The sequence below is a fragment of the Chrysemys picta genome, chromosome 11, assembly GCF_011386835.1.
Source record: "Chrysemys picta bellii isolate R12L10 chromosome 11, ASM1138683v2, whole genome shotgun sequence".
NCBI classification, from domain to species: domain Eukaryota; kingdom Metazoa; phylum Chordata; order Testudines; family Emydidae; genus Chrysemys; species Chrysemys picta.
The window spans coordinates 80217383-80230932 of NC_088801.1; the positions used below are offsets into that span (position 1 = coordinate 80217383).

The 13550-nt window shown below is 47.4% G+C and overlaps 1 protein-coding gene and 1 long non-coding RNA gene across 4 annotated transcripts in view; one reads left to right on the forward strand and one right to left on the reverse strand.

Annotated features, from left to right (window-relative positions):
* Positions 1-1163, reverse strand: part of LOC135974224 (uncharacterized) — a 74034-nt gene extending 72871 nt beyond the window's left edge. Inside the window, exon 1 of the long non-coding RNA XR_010591447.1 lies at positions 1115-1163. This is a non-coding gene — a long non-coding RNA (uncharacterized LOC135974224). The remainder of the gene's footprint in view (positions 1-1114) is intronic.
* LOC135972145 (microtubule-associated protein 2-like) overlaps positions 1-1606 on the forward strand; it is a 957474-nt gene extending 955868 nt beyond the window's left edge. For all 3 annotated transcript variants that reach the window (XR_010591423.1, XR_010591424.1, XR_010591425.1), the window contains one exon: positions 1181-1606. The gene's annotated coding sequence lies outside the window, so the exon portion shown is untranslated. The remainder of the gene's footprint in view (positions 1-1180) is intronic.
* The last annotated feature ends 11944 nt before the right edge of the window (positions 1607-13550 follow it).

Below are 13550 nucleotides of genomic sequence, written 5' to 3' on the forward strand. Positions count from 1 at the left end.
AGGCCGGAGCGTAGCCTTTATTAAACTGCTTCTCCTTTCATGTGCTGCTGTGTGAAAGATCCATGGAAAATAGCAGGTAGAGTGTGACCTGATTATACATGGAGTGTGGCTAAAGGCATTCCACATACTGAAATAATAGAGATCCCCCCCGCACGCTAATCTCAATTCTAATAATCTTAGGGGTTACTTGTAAATCACTAGGAACTACATTTTTATGCCTCAGTCCTGGAAAGATTTTTGCACGTGTGTACCATTACTCATGTGTGTAATCTCATTGGATTACTCCTCTGACTAAAATTGTGCACATGTGTAAATCTTTCAGGACGTGGGCCTTAATAATTCCTGGAAATTTTCTGCTACTGAAAAGCTCTATGATTCTCTAAAAACAATGGTCACAGTACAGTAGTGTAGAATCCCAGCTCTCCTGTTGTGCAGTGCAAAGCAGGAAAATCAGGGATCTACTATGTATGACTGTGAACATGCACATCATGCTGTCCTTTGTCCTCATTCGCTACCAGAGCCAATCCTGCTAATAGGCAGGATTTGCCCGGTTAACAAGCAGATATTTACAAGAATTTCACTTCCTCATGACGGACTGCACACCATGCCTGCATGTCTCTGCAATAACAATGAACCCAGTGCCCTGGGCTAGATTTGTATTATATTAGAGCCTGGGAACCCCAGTCACAAATACAGTGCAGACAGGCAGGTCTCTGCCGCCAAAGAACTTACAGTTGAAGTGTAAGATGAGATAACAGATGGTGGGGGAGTACAAGGAAACATTGAGACCGTATTGGTGAACGTGATAGGCTATGGTCTCAGCGCCCTCGCTGCTGATAAGCACTACAGCATTGGTGCCTCATCAGCTGGGCAACTTGTGTGGTAAGGTGGATTGGAGTCTTAGTGTGAAGGGGATATTTAACCATTGGAACAACTTGCCAAGGGCTGTAGCGGATTGTCCATCACTGGTAATTTTTAAATCAGGATTGGATGTTTTTCTGAAAGATCTGCTCTAGGGGTTATTTGGGGGAAGTTCTGTAGCTTGTGTTATACAGATCAGGCTAGATGATCACAATGGTCCCTTCTGGCCTTGGGATCTGACATTTAAGATGACTTTGGGGGAGGGGTGGTGTGTGGTACATAGCACTGAACGAGGTGACATGTATGTTTTGCTTTTCAGGTGTCCATTGTGGAAGGCATATAACCTCTCATGGGCTGGCGCTGAACTGCTGCACAGATCTTACGTGGTTTGATCACATTGTTCCTTGTGGACTCGAAGGGACGGGTGTCACCTCCCTGAGCGAAGAACTCCAGAGACATGTCACAGTTGATGAAATCACTGAGCCTTTTCTGGACGCTTTTGAAGAAGTGTTTCAGTGCACCCTAACTTCCCATGAGGAATCTATCGGATAAAGGGCTCCGAGTGCCTCACTTACCTGTGGAAATGTGAATATTTCTTTGGTGCTTTCATGGTGTTACTAGAAATCCAGCTTGCTTGTTCCATCTTCCTATCAGCAATTAAATAAGTGTAACAAACTGTACTTCTCGCATTTGAAACATATTTCTTGCTTTTGTAAAAATGAGCTGCTGTGTCTTTAAGTATACATGGGTCTTTAAAAAAAACAACGAGGAGTACTTGTGGCACCTTAGAGACTAACAAATTTATTTGGGCATGAGCTTTCATGGGCTAAAACCCACTTCATCAGATGCATGGAGTGGAAAATACAGTAGGCAGAATATATACACAGAACATGAAAGGATGGGAGTTGCCTTACCAAGTGGGGGGTCAGTTCTAACAAGACAATTCAATTAAAGTGGAAGTGGGCTATTCTCGACAGTAGGATACCAAGGGAGGAAAAATCACTTTTGTAGTGGTAACGAGGCCAATGTAAGCAGGGTGGCCCTTTTCAAACAGTTGACAAGAAGATGTGAGTAACAGTAGGGGGAAATTAGTTTTTGTAGTGACCCATCCACTCCCAGTCTTTATTCAGGCCTAATTTGATGGTGTCCAGTTTGCAAATTAATTCCAGTTCTGCAGTTGTTCATTGGAGTCTGTTTTTGAAGTTTTTTTGTTGAAGAATTGCCACTTTTAAGTCTGTTATTGAGTGTCCAGGGAGATTGAAGTGCTCTCCGACTGGTTTTTGAATGTTATAATTCTTGACATCTGATTTGTGTCCATTTATTCTTTTGTGTAGAGACTCTACGGTTTGGCCAATGTACATGGCAGAGGGGCATTGCTGGCACATGATGGCATATATCACCTCGGTAGATGTGCAGGTGAACGAGCCCCTGATGGTGTGGCTGATGTGGTTAGGTCCTATGATGGTGTCCCTTGAATAGCTATGTGGACAAAGTTGGCAACAGGGTTTGTTGCAGGGATAGGTTCCTGGGTTCGTGTTTTTTGTTGTGTGGTGTGTAGTTGCTGGTGAGTATTTGCTTCAGGTTGGGGGGCTGTCTGTAAGGGAGGACTGGATTGTCTCCCAAGGTCTGTGAGAGTGAGCGATCATCCTTCAGGATAGGTTGCAGATCCTTGTTGATGCGCTGGAGAGGTTTTAGTTGAGGGCTGAAGGTGACGGCTAGTGACGTTCTGTTACTTTCTTTGTTGGGCCTGTCCTGTAGTAGGTGACTTCTGGGTACCCTTCTGGCTCTGTCAATCTGTTTCTTCACTTCAGCAGGTAGGTATTGTAGTTTTAAGAATGCTTGATAGAGTTTCTGTAGGTGTTTGTCTCTGTCTGAGGGATTGGCGCAAATGTGGTTGTATCTTAGAGCTTGGCTATAGACAACGGATCGTGTGATGTGGTCTGGACGAAAGCTGGAGGCATGTAGGTAAGTATAGCGGTCAGTAGGTTTCCGGTATTGGGTGGTGTTTATGTGACCATCGCTTATTTGCACTGTAGTGTCCAGGAAGTGGATCTCTTGTGTGGACTGGTCCAGGCTGAGGATGATGGTGTGGTGGAAATTGTTGAAATCCTGGTGGAATTCCTCAAGGGCTTCTTTTCCATGAGTCCAGATGATGAAGATGTCATCCATGTAGTGCAAGTAGAGTAGGGGCGTTAGGGAACGAGAGCTGAGGAAGCGTTCTTCTAAGTCAGCCATAAAAATGTTGGCATACCACTTTAATTGAATTGTCTCGTTAGCACTGACCCCCCACTTGGTAAGGCAACTCCCGTCTTTTCATGTACTGTGTATATATACTTGCCTAATGTATTTTCCACTCCATGCATCTGATGAAGTGGGTTTTATACCACAAAAGCTTATGCCCAAATAAATTTAGTCTCTAGGGGTACATCTACACTACAGGGGGGAGTCGATTTAAGATACGCAAATTCAGCTACGTGAATAGCGTAGCTGAATTCGACGTATCGCAGCCGACTTACCCCGTTGTGAGGACGGCGGCAAAATCGACTTCTGCGGCTTTTTGTCGGCGGCGCTTACTACCACCCCCTGGTGGAGTTAGAGCGCCGATTCGGGGATCGATTGTCGCGTCCCAACGGGACGCGATAAATCGATCCCCGAGAGGTCGATTTCTACCCGCCTATTCAGGCGGGTAGTATAGACCTAGCCTAAGGTGCCACAAGGACTCCTCGTTGTTTTTGCTGATACAGACTAACATGGCTACCACTCTGAAATGTGTCTAAGTATACATTGCATTCTGACACTGATCTTGGCCACCTCGATCTCTTTGTCTTAATGATCAAATGACATACAAAACAGGGCAAAAAAAACAAAAAGGGTTTAATTTTCCTTTGCACTAAACCCCCTTTACACCATTTTGGTGGTGGTACAATGCTTTGAAGTGGGTGCAGGTGTAATTTACTCCCACTTAAAGTCCCCAATATACTGCCAGAGCAGTGTGAAGGAGTCATAGCATAAATGGGGATAAAGCCCAGGAATTTCATTGACAAACTAGATGCTGCGTCTGAGCTGAGCTTCCCTGGAGAAGTAAGTTTGAAATTAAAACAGGAAGGGCCGTGTGACTCATGTCTAGTTTGTGATTCATGCTAACAGCCAGATCCATTTCTGCAGTACTCCTGCCTAGGCGGTTATTTCCCACTATGTATTTGTGCAACTGATTATTCCTTCCTAAGTGCAGTACTTTGCATTTGTCCTTACTGAATTTCATTGCATTTATTTCAGACCATTTTACCAGTTTGTCAAGATCATTTTGAATTCTAATCCTGTCTTCTAAAGTGCTTGGAACCCCTCCCAGCTTGGTGTCATTCTCAGATTTTATAAGCATGCTTTCCACTCCATTATCCAAGTCAGTAATGAAAATATTGACTAATACTGGACCCAGGAGTGACCGCTGTGGGATCCCACTAGATATGCTCTGGTTTCACAGTGAACCCTTCAGAACTATGCTCTGAGTTCAGCCTTTCAATCAGCTGTGCACCCATGTTATATTATTTCATCTACACCACATTTCCCTAGTTTGCTTATGAGAATGTCACATGGGACTGTCTCAGAAGCCTTACTAAAATAACCATATATCACATCTACTGCTTCCTTCCTATCTGCTAGGCTTGTAACCCTGTCAAAGAAGGAAATTAGGTTGGTTGGCATGGTTTGTTCTTGAAAAATCCATGCTGGCTATTTCTTAGAACCCTATGATTAAAAAAAAATTAAAATTAAATTAATGGAGATATCCCATCTCCTAGAACTGGAAGGGACCTTGAAAGGTCATTGAGTCCAGCCCCCTGCCTTCACTAGCAGGACCAAGTACTGATTTTGCCCCAGATTCCCAAGTGGCCCCCTCAAGGATTGAACTCACAACCCTAGGTTTAGCAGGCCAATGCTCAAACCACCGAGCTATCCCTCCCCACCCCCTGATTATTTAGGTGCTTACAAATTGGCCATTTAATATTGATGGTTCGAGTATCTTTCCAGGTATGGAAATTAGGCTGACTGGTCTATAGTTCCCCAGGTTGTCTTCTTCCCCAAGAAGGAGGATACCAGGAGCGTGTAAAGGAATTGAACCAAATAGTTATTTATTAATAACCTCATTAAACTATTTCTTTTAGTGAATTCCCCTCTGGCATTTACAATGCCTGGGGCCTCATCTTGCAATAACCTCTGCTCAGGTGGACCACAGTGCAGAGCTCCCATGACTCTACTGGGTCTCCATACAGTCACACTGCTCTGTCCATGTAGTGAACCCTTGCAGGATGGGGACCTTAGGTCTCTCCCGGCCCGGAAGACTTGGACAACTGGGAAAGTGACAAGATTATTAAAATCCTGAGATCAAAAAATGGGAGGAAGTGTTGTCTAGTGGACTCGGCACAGGACTGCGACTCAGGAGAAGTGTGTTTGGGTCAGCCACATACTTTCTTTGTGCTTACTTGGGAGACATTTCCAAAGGCACAGAGGACAGTTAGGCACCGAATGCTCATTGAAAGTTACTGGGAGTTGGGTACATAACTGATTCAGGCCTTTGCAAATATCCCCCCTTAGCCTCTCCATTCTCAGTTCCCCATCTGTGCAATGAGGATAATACTTTCCTACCTCACAGAGGTGTTGTGAGGATAAAATCTATTGATGAGTGTGAAGTGCTCAGGTAGAGCCCTGCATGGATACAAAATTTGTATCCACATCCAATCCACAATCTGCAAACATGGTATGCAGATATCGGCAGATTTGCAGGGCTCTACACTCGGGTACTATGGTGATAAGGGCCGCCTAAGTGCCTAGATAGGTATCGGCTGCCATACAAATGAAACCTGGTTAACGAAGTTGGGGAATGATTGTTATTCAGACTGTTTAACTCAACCTGACACAGCTGGAAGGAAAGATCTTGATTCAACACCCACGTAAATCGATTAGTGGCTGCAAGAGCTGACACCCCAGTTCTTATGGCCCTGCAAGGGCATGTGCAAGTCATGATTTGATATTCCTAAAGTAACAAGAAAAAAGCAGCCCCTCACCCCCCAACTGCGTTAAAAAAAAATGGTTCCCTCCCACCTCCTTTGCAGTCATCTTTAACAGCATATGTATTTTTAGTGTGAATCTAGTGCATGCAGGTTAAGGCTGCTATAGTTTTCTTTGGGATTGTCTGTAGAAGACTCTTAAGGAAGTGCCCCGTCCCCCTCAACGAGCTCCTCCTTGCCTATCAAACATAAGCTACTTGTCTTCACTTTCAAGGCCTATCCTCACCCTATCTATCATTTCTCATTCATCACAAATGTCAACTCCTACCTTCATTCATCCTATGATATTCATCGCTGTGACATTCCCCAGGGTACAATCTGGACTGATGGACAGCAATGTCCCCTCAATTCTACAACCTGGGGTGCCATTTATACTGCTTTGCTGTGAGAACAACCACTCCTGGCCTTCTCACACCCAGCCTCTAGCATGTAAATTATTCTAGCTGAGTTATAGGAGTGCTTTTAACCAGCCACTCCTGAATTATATTTCAGAGTGACACCAGAAAATTCCCAGTCCTAAATTTGTCCTCAGAAATGTGCTGCTTGTACTGCCCAGTAGCTTCCTGAACAATACAAGCTCATAGAAAGTCCATCATTTCATTAATAGAAAACAATATGCACATACCTTGGTATCTCAAATGGAGCTTCCCACACACTTCAAACACACACATGTTTAGATAAAATAATGTTAATAACTACAGAAAGAAATATTTTAAGTGATTACAAGTAATGAGACATAAAAAATCAGAATTGGTTACAAATAAATAAAAGATAAAACACGAACAAATACCTAACTTAACAAGCAAAGTGAATTCAAAACAAAAGTCTCTCACCACATGTTCTTTTGCAGTGTTGGACCCCTCCCCCAATCCAATGTTCCATTCCTTTTCTTGTCCATTAGTCATGGGTGTCATGGGTAGAGAGAAAGGGAGGAGAGGGGTGATTTGGGGCCTCTGTTCCTCATTTTTATGCCTCTTCCTCCTCTGAGAATCATCTCCAGTTGGGGTTCTGGTGGTAGCCAGCCTGTTTGCATGGGAATCTCCAGCTGTTCCATTACCAAGATGTAAATTTCTTGCTCACACCCTTCTTCCTGCCACAAAATGGACACTTACCCAGGCGACAGTCCATTTGATTATGCTGATACTAGGCTGAGGCATCAGTTTGCCTTTTGTCTCTGAGGAACTGGTTTGTGCCTGCTTTTCTAAACTTGGAGCATGTCTCAGTAAAGTCATACAGTAGAATCTTTATAACTTTACATACAATGTTGCCATACGTATTTATCCTCTCGATCAGGGGAGAGGAGCCCCGGGCCCCGAGCTGGGGCAGAGACTCCCCCCGGCGGCAGTGTGGGGCAGCAGCAGCAGGTGGCCCTGCCCCGGGACTGGCGGTGCTGATGGCCGCAGCCGGGGGACGCTGCACTGCGCTCCCCTCCCAGCCTGGGCGGGGCGGGGCTGGGACCGGGGCAGCGGCTCCGAGCGCGGCCCCCACGTGCTGCAGCCACAGCCGGCAGGGAGCGAGCGGCGGGTGAGTGCGGGCGGGGAGCGGGACGACGCTGCGGGGAGCCAGGGCTCGCTGCCCCTGCCACGGCCCGGGGGCTCGAGAGGTGCCGCAGGATCCCCGGGTCTTCCCCAGGGAGCTCCGAAGCCCCTCCCTGGAGATCCCCCGAATTCCCCCCTAGGGAGCCCCCATGCCCTGCCCCAGGGACCCCCGATCTCCCCCAGGGCTCCCCCTTCCCGTTCCCTGGGGACCCCTGATCCCACCCCCAGGGAGCCTCAATCCACTGCCCCGGGGACCCCCGACCCACCCAGGGAACCCCAAACCACCATTCATCTTTCCCAGGGAGCCCCCATACCAAGTCCTATGGGAACCCCCCTCCCACCCCGAGCCTCCATTCACCTTCCCCAGGGAGCCCCCATCTGGTGTCCTAGGGGATACTTGACTCTCCCTCCTTCCCCAGGGGATCCCCGATCCCCCCCCCACTGTCCCAGGAGGCCCTGACTCTCCCCACACACTTTCCCCATGGAGCTCCTATCCCCTGTCCCAGGGGACCCTCCAAACCCCCTGCACATTCCCCCAAAGAGCCCTTACCACCTGTCTTCAGACATCACCTACTACCTACTCCTTGATCCAGGGTCCCTCACCTATCCCCCTCACCCCTGTCCCCAGATCCCTCCCAACCCATATCCCTGTGCCCCAGCCCCCTGTCCTTTTGCTGCAGGAGGCACTGGGGGGGTTCAGGGAGAACCAAACTGCTCAGGGGACTCCCAGGGGTGACACTTACCTGATGTATGTGAGTTGGGGAAAGGGAGATTTGTCCTAATTGAGACGTTCTGGCCCTGTGTGTGTTGTGGAGAGTGCCTTTGCTTTGGAACTGGGGTGATACAAAGCCAGAGTGGGTGTGGATGACAAGTGATGCTGGGATGAGGAGCGTATCCTAACAAAAGCACCTTTTCAGGCGCTTAACTTCTTCGCAGAAGTTTTAACATTTGGGCAAAAATAATTGTCATACTTGTTGGCTTTGAATGTCCTCTTGAGGGAGCTTGGCAAAGCCTTGATTTGCCGCCCTTGTAGTAGCAGGGCGAGGGGAGGTATTTTTTACACTGAAGACTTTTCTCAGGGTAGAGGTAACTCTAGGTGTGCCCAAGGTCCCATATCAGGTTAGTGGTAGCGGAGGAGAACCCAGATTGCTTGACTCACAGTCTGAGTTCTCCTCCTGGATCTACCATTAACCCGCATATGCTTCTTACAGGCATTGCAGTGCGGGTGGGTCTTAAGGAAGGTTTTGAAGGAGCAGAAAGTAGCAGCTGGAATCGGGCTGAATATTTTTCATCAACATTTTCATTTTCGCCAAAATTTGCCCAGCTCTGTAATGTGGTTGAAAATCAGCCAAAAAAAATTAATAATAATAATTCCAGCCAGTGGTAGCAGAAGCTTTTCAGGCTGGCGTTGTTGGCAGAGCGGAAGGAGTGATGCATTAGTAACCTGACTGTTACGCTTACATTTATTTTTTTGGGATGGGCGGTATTTCTTTCACTGACTAGGTGTTTTCTCCCCTTTTTACAGTCTGTGGTTTGAGCTGATTAATGCCCTTTGCGCTGCTCTTAATTATATTTTGATGTCAGATTTTGTTACATTTTCACTAGTATATCTGGAAGCAGTGAAACCATATTGAAATCCCTATTTTCTTTTTAGAGATTTCGACTGAATTATTATAGTTCAGTAACTCAAATGAGATTGCCACTCTGCCTGCAGCAGCTGGCGCAATTAATTATTGCCAGACACATTCATCGGGAAGGGCCCATTTCCTTCAGAATGGCTGTAAAGGCGTTTCGGGGGGAAGAGCATATAGTGGTCGTAGTTGTCACCACTTGACCTCCCCATTGCATAATTTGTTTTATTACTAAGGGTGTCGCCGGACGTGACTGCACAGAGTTTTACTGCCATAACTGGGTTTCATTATTAAACCGAGCATTCTCTTCTTTAACACCTTAACATCCTTTTCAACATTTTCACAACCCCCAACTGTTTCATTCCCTCTCAACTCAGCAGGGTTTATTTGTCCAAAAGCCTTTTTTAACTTTTAAGGGTTTTTTTTAACGATTTATTTTTGAAAGTGACATTTTTTTTCGGGGCGCTAAGCTTATTGTTTGTTTTTTGCACTCGTTTTTTAACTTCGTACACCTGCCGCAAAGCTGTACTCACTAAATATAGTCCTGGAAGGGCGGCTGCTTTTTACTTTGGATTTATGTAAATAGATAATAGACATTGTTTTCCTCCTGCCCTTTCCAGAATTTTTGAACATTTCAGTGGCTTTCAGAGGACCTCTGCTGTGCTCTGCCACGCATTCTTTTTTTCCTCTCCGGTACCACTCTCTGGAGTCCCTTTTTTCACCCAATCCTAGTTTCCCTGTAATACTTCTGGGGAGTCCCTTAGATTTAACCTCCTTTTCCAGTGTGGTGCGAACTTTGTTTAAATCCTTAAACCCTTCCAATGCCATTTCCTTTAACCCTGGGTCGCGACCCTTACTCTAAGAGGTGTATACGTTACCTGCTCCAGACAAGCGGATCTGTGTCATGGCACCACTCTGTTGGGTTTTCCCTGAGACCTCTTCCCCTTGATTCCCCAAGAACTCAGTTTGACTGCAGTCTTGTCACTCTGGTTCCTTTATTTGGCATACGGCCCAGCTAGGCTGAGTTGTTCAGACTCAAGCGTAGGGGGTGTGTATAGGGCGTACCACACATCCAAAGTTACATAGCAAATCTCTTCCTTTATATATAATTACACGTTATATGGCATTTACTGTATGTTGAATCACACATTTTGGGATTGGCATGGTCACTTTCCAGAAACCAATCCCTGTACAGTGTGCACTGTCCATGCGCAACTTACTCTGTACCCCATCTTATGTTCCAGGCTTAGCTTATCCATTATCTTGCCCATTATAAATGGTTTCCTGGGTGTCCCCCTTATCTTAGCTAGTCCAGATGTTCTGTTTCCAGCCTGCTGATTCATTTACCTCCCTAATCCTGCCTCCCAAGAAATAAGGCTTCCCCCATGTTTTATTACTTATGTCAAGTGGGACCCACAACTCTCTCGTAGATCCATCCTCTGAAAGCCCCTTTCCTTCCCTCCAGGGCACATTGTAAAGGCCAAAAGTATAATTGGGTTAAAAAAAGAATTAAAGAAGTTCCTGGAGGATAGGCCCATCAATGGCTATTAGCCAAGATGATCAGGGATGCAACCCCATGTTCTGGATGTCCCTAAACGTCCAAGTGCCAGAAGCTGAGACTGGACAACAGGGAATGGATCACTCAATAATTGCCCTGTTCTGTTCATTCCTGGCACTGGCCACTGTCAGAGGCAAGACACTGGGCTAGATAGACCATTGGTCTGGCCCACTATGGCTGTTCATATGAAGTAGGAGATTCAAGATCCACTGAAATAAGGGCTTTCAAGATGAAGCGAGCAAACATTTAGTTGAAATGGTACCATGCAAAGAAGAGCAGGACATCCGATCGGGTTTTTATCCTGTACCCCGCAGCCAGCTAATGATTTCTCCCTGTAAACTTTTCCAAGACCTGAAGAATCACAGAACTGGAAGGGACCTTGAGAGGTCATCTAGTCCATCCCCTGCACTCGTGGCAGGACTAATTATCTAGACCATTCCTGACAGGTGTTTGTCTAACCTGCTCTTAAAAATCTCCAATGATGGAGATTCCACAGCCTCACTAGGCAATTTGCTTAACCACCCTGACAGTTAGGAAGTTTTTCCTAATATCCAACCTAAACTGCCGTTTCTGCAATTTAAGCCCATTGCTTCAGTCTTCTCTTTTCCAGATTAAACAAACCCAATTTTTCCAATCTTCCGTCATAGGTCATGTTTTCTAGACCTTTAATCATTTTTGTTCCTCTTCTCTGGCCTCTTTCCAATTTGTCCACATCCTTCCTGAAATGTGGTGCTCAGAACTGGACACAATACTCCAGTTGAGGCCTAATCAGAGCGGAATAATTACTTCTCGTGTCTTGCTTACAACACTTCTGCTAATACATCCCAGAATGATGTTTGCTTTTTTTGCAACAGTGTTACACTGTTGACTCAGCTTGTGATCCACTCTGACGCCCAGATCCCTTTCCGCAGTACTCCTTCCTAGGCAGCTCTACGCTGACACTGTGTCGACCTAATGACATTGACCATGACTCTACACCACTCGGGGAGGTGACATTACTAAATCGGTGTAGGGAGGCACTTTACATCAACGGGAGCCGAATTTAAGTGAAGACACTTCCACAGCTCGGTGGACGCAAGGCAGTTTACGGTGACCTACCCCTGTAGTGTAGACCAGGCCTCACTTTGACTGAGGCATTAGAAAGGGGATTGCAACAATAGGCCTGACAAGTGTATAGATACAGCTCCTTAGCAGGTGACTAAGCCGTTGACATCCCAAGATATCAGTTTACCTTCTGACAGAACAATTGCTGTATTCATGAGAGACATGGGCAGGTATTCAACTCCGCCCCCAGGCAGGACCCTGAATAATAGGGACAATTATCCTTTCCTTTGTTGGGAGAGCTGCAGAAGCCAGTGTCTGGCCCGGGCAGGAAGCTCAGGTGCACCAGCCCTGTTGTCACTACACAGCCTTGTTGTCCTTTCAGAGAGGTGTAGCTGGGAACTCGTTAGCTTGTGGGATTGGTCGTGAATTGCACCTCCTCCCAGCTCTAGGGCAGCAGTTCAAACCCAGCCTGTGTTGGGAGTTGGCTGATGGTTGTTACCATCTGATGCCTTACTCAGCCAGCTATGAAATAAACTTGGCCTTGGTCTAGGCCACAACAACCACCCCAAGAAGTCAGGGGCTAACTTGGTCCTCTTTCCCCCAGTGGGGAGATTGGTGGTTCCTCTAGGGTGTGGCTGGGGCACATGAGTATGTCATCAGTCCATGCTTGCTTAGTAATATAATAATATATGGAGATATACCTATCTCACAGAGGTGGAAGGGACCTCGAAAGGTTGTTGGGTCCAGCCCTCTGCCTTCACTAGCAGGACCAAGTACTGATTTTTGCCCCCGATCCCTAAGTGGCCCCCCTCAAGCATTGAACTCACAACCCTGGGTTTAGGGGGGTAATGCTCAAAGCACTGAGTGGGGCTCTCTCCCTCTAGCGGCTGGACCCCAGAGAATTCTGACATTGCCTCTGGCTTTGAGCTAAGAGACCTCCCGCTCTGGGGACACTCATCCTGAGCTGAGAGTTCTGCCCAGCTGAGCTTCCTGGAAGGACCACCACTTATCACGTGATACCCCGAGCGTGTGAGCAGCAGCAGGGCTTGAGCCTGTGGCCTCTGTGTCAAGCTGTCCTGCGGTGTCTTAAGAGCTCGAGTACCAACCTCAGTCTGTTATGAGCCAGGCACAAACTCCAAATTGGTTCTATACACAGGGCCAGCGTTCCCTCTCATTTTTCCCTCCCATGTGCGGAATGAATTTTGTTACGTGCACCAATATGGAGGTGATGTGTGACACATCATCTTCATATAGGTGCACATAACAAAATTTATCTGGTGGGGGTGGGGCCGAGGGGTTTGGAGTGTAGGAGGGGGCTACGGGCTGGGGCAGAGGGTTGGGATGCTGGGGCGTGAGGGCTGTGGGTTGGGGGTGCGGGCTCTGAGGTGGGGCCAGGGATGAGGGGCTCAGGGCTGGGGCAGAGGGTTGGGTGCAGGAGATGGAGACTCCATCTGGGGGTATGGACTCTGGGGTGGGACCGGGGATGAGGGGTTTTGGGTGCAGAAGGGTGCTCCGAGGCTACGGCGCGGAGAGAGAACTCCCCGCAGCTCTCTCTCCCCGCTGCAGCACCTGGGCTGTGGGGAGAGGCGCCTCTCCCCGCCGCAGCTCCGGGGCTGGGGCCGTGGGATAGGTGCCCCCCCTGGCCGCGGCAGGTCTGAACCGGGACTGGGTTTGGGCTGCCCCTCTCCCAGCTATGGCAGGTCCGGGGCCGAGTTGGTTCTGGGGTTACAGGTGGATGGTGTAAGGATTGTTGCTCTACTGCTACCTCTATTGTCGGCAGCAAATGTCCATCTACAGAAGGGGCCATATGACCCTTTCACCAGCGCGAGTCGTTTAAAAATGGCTCACGGGTATA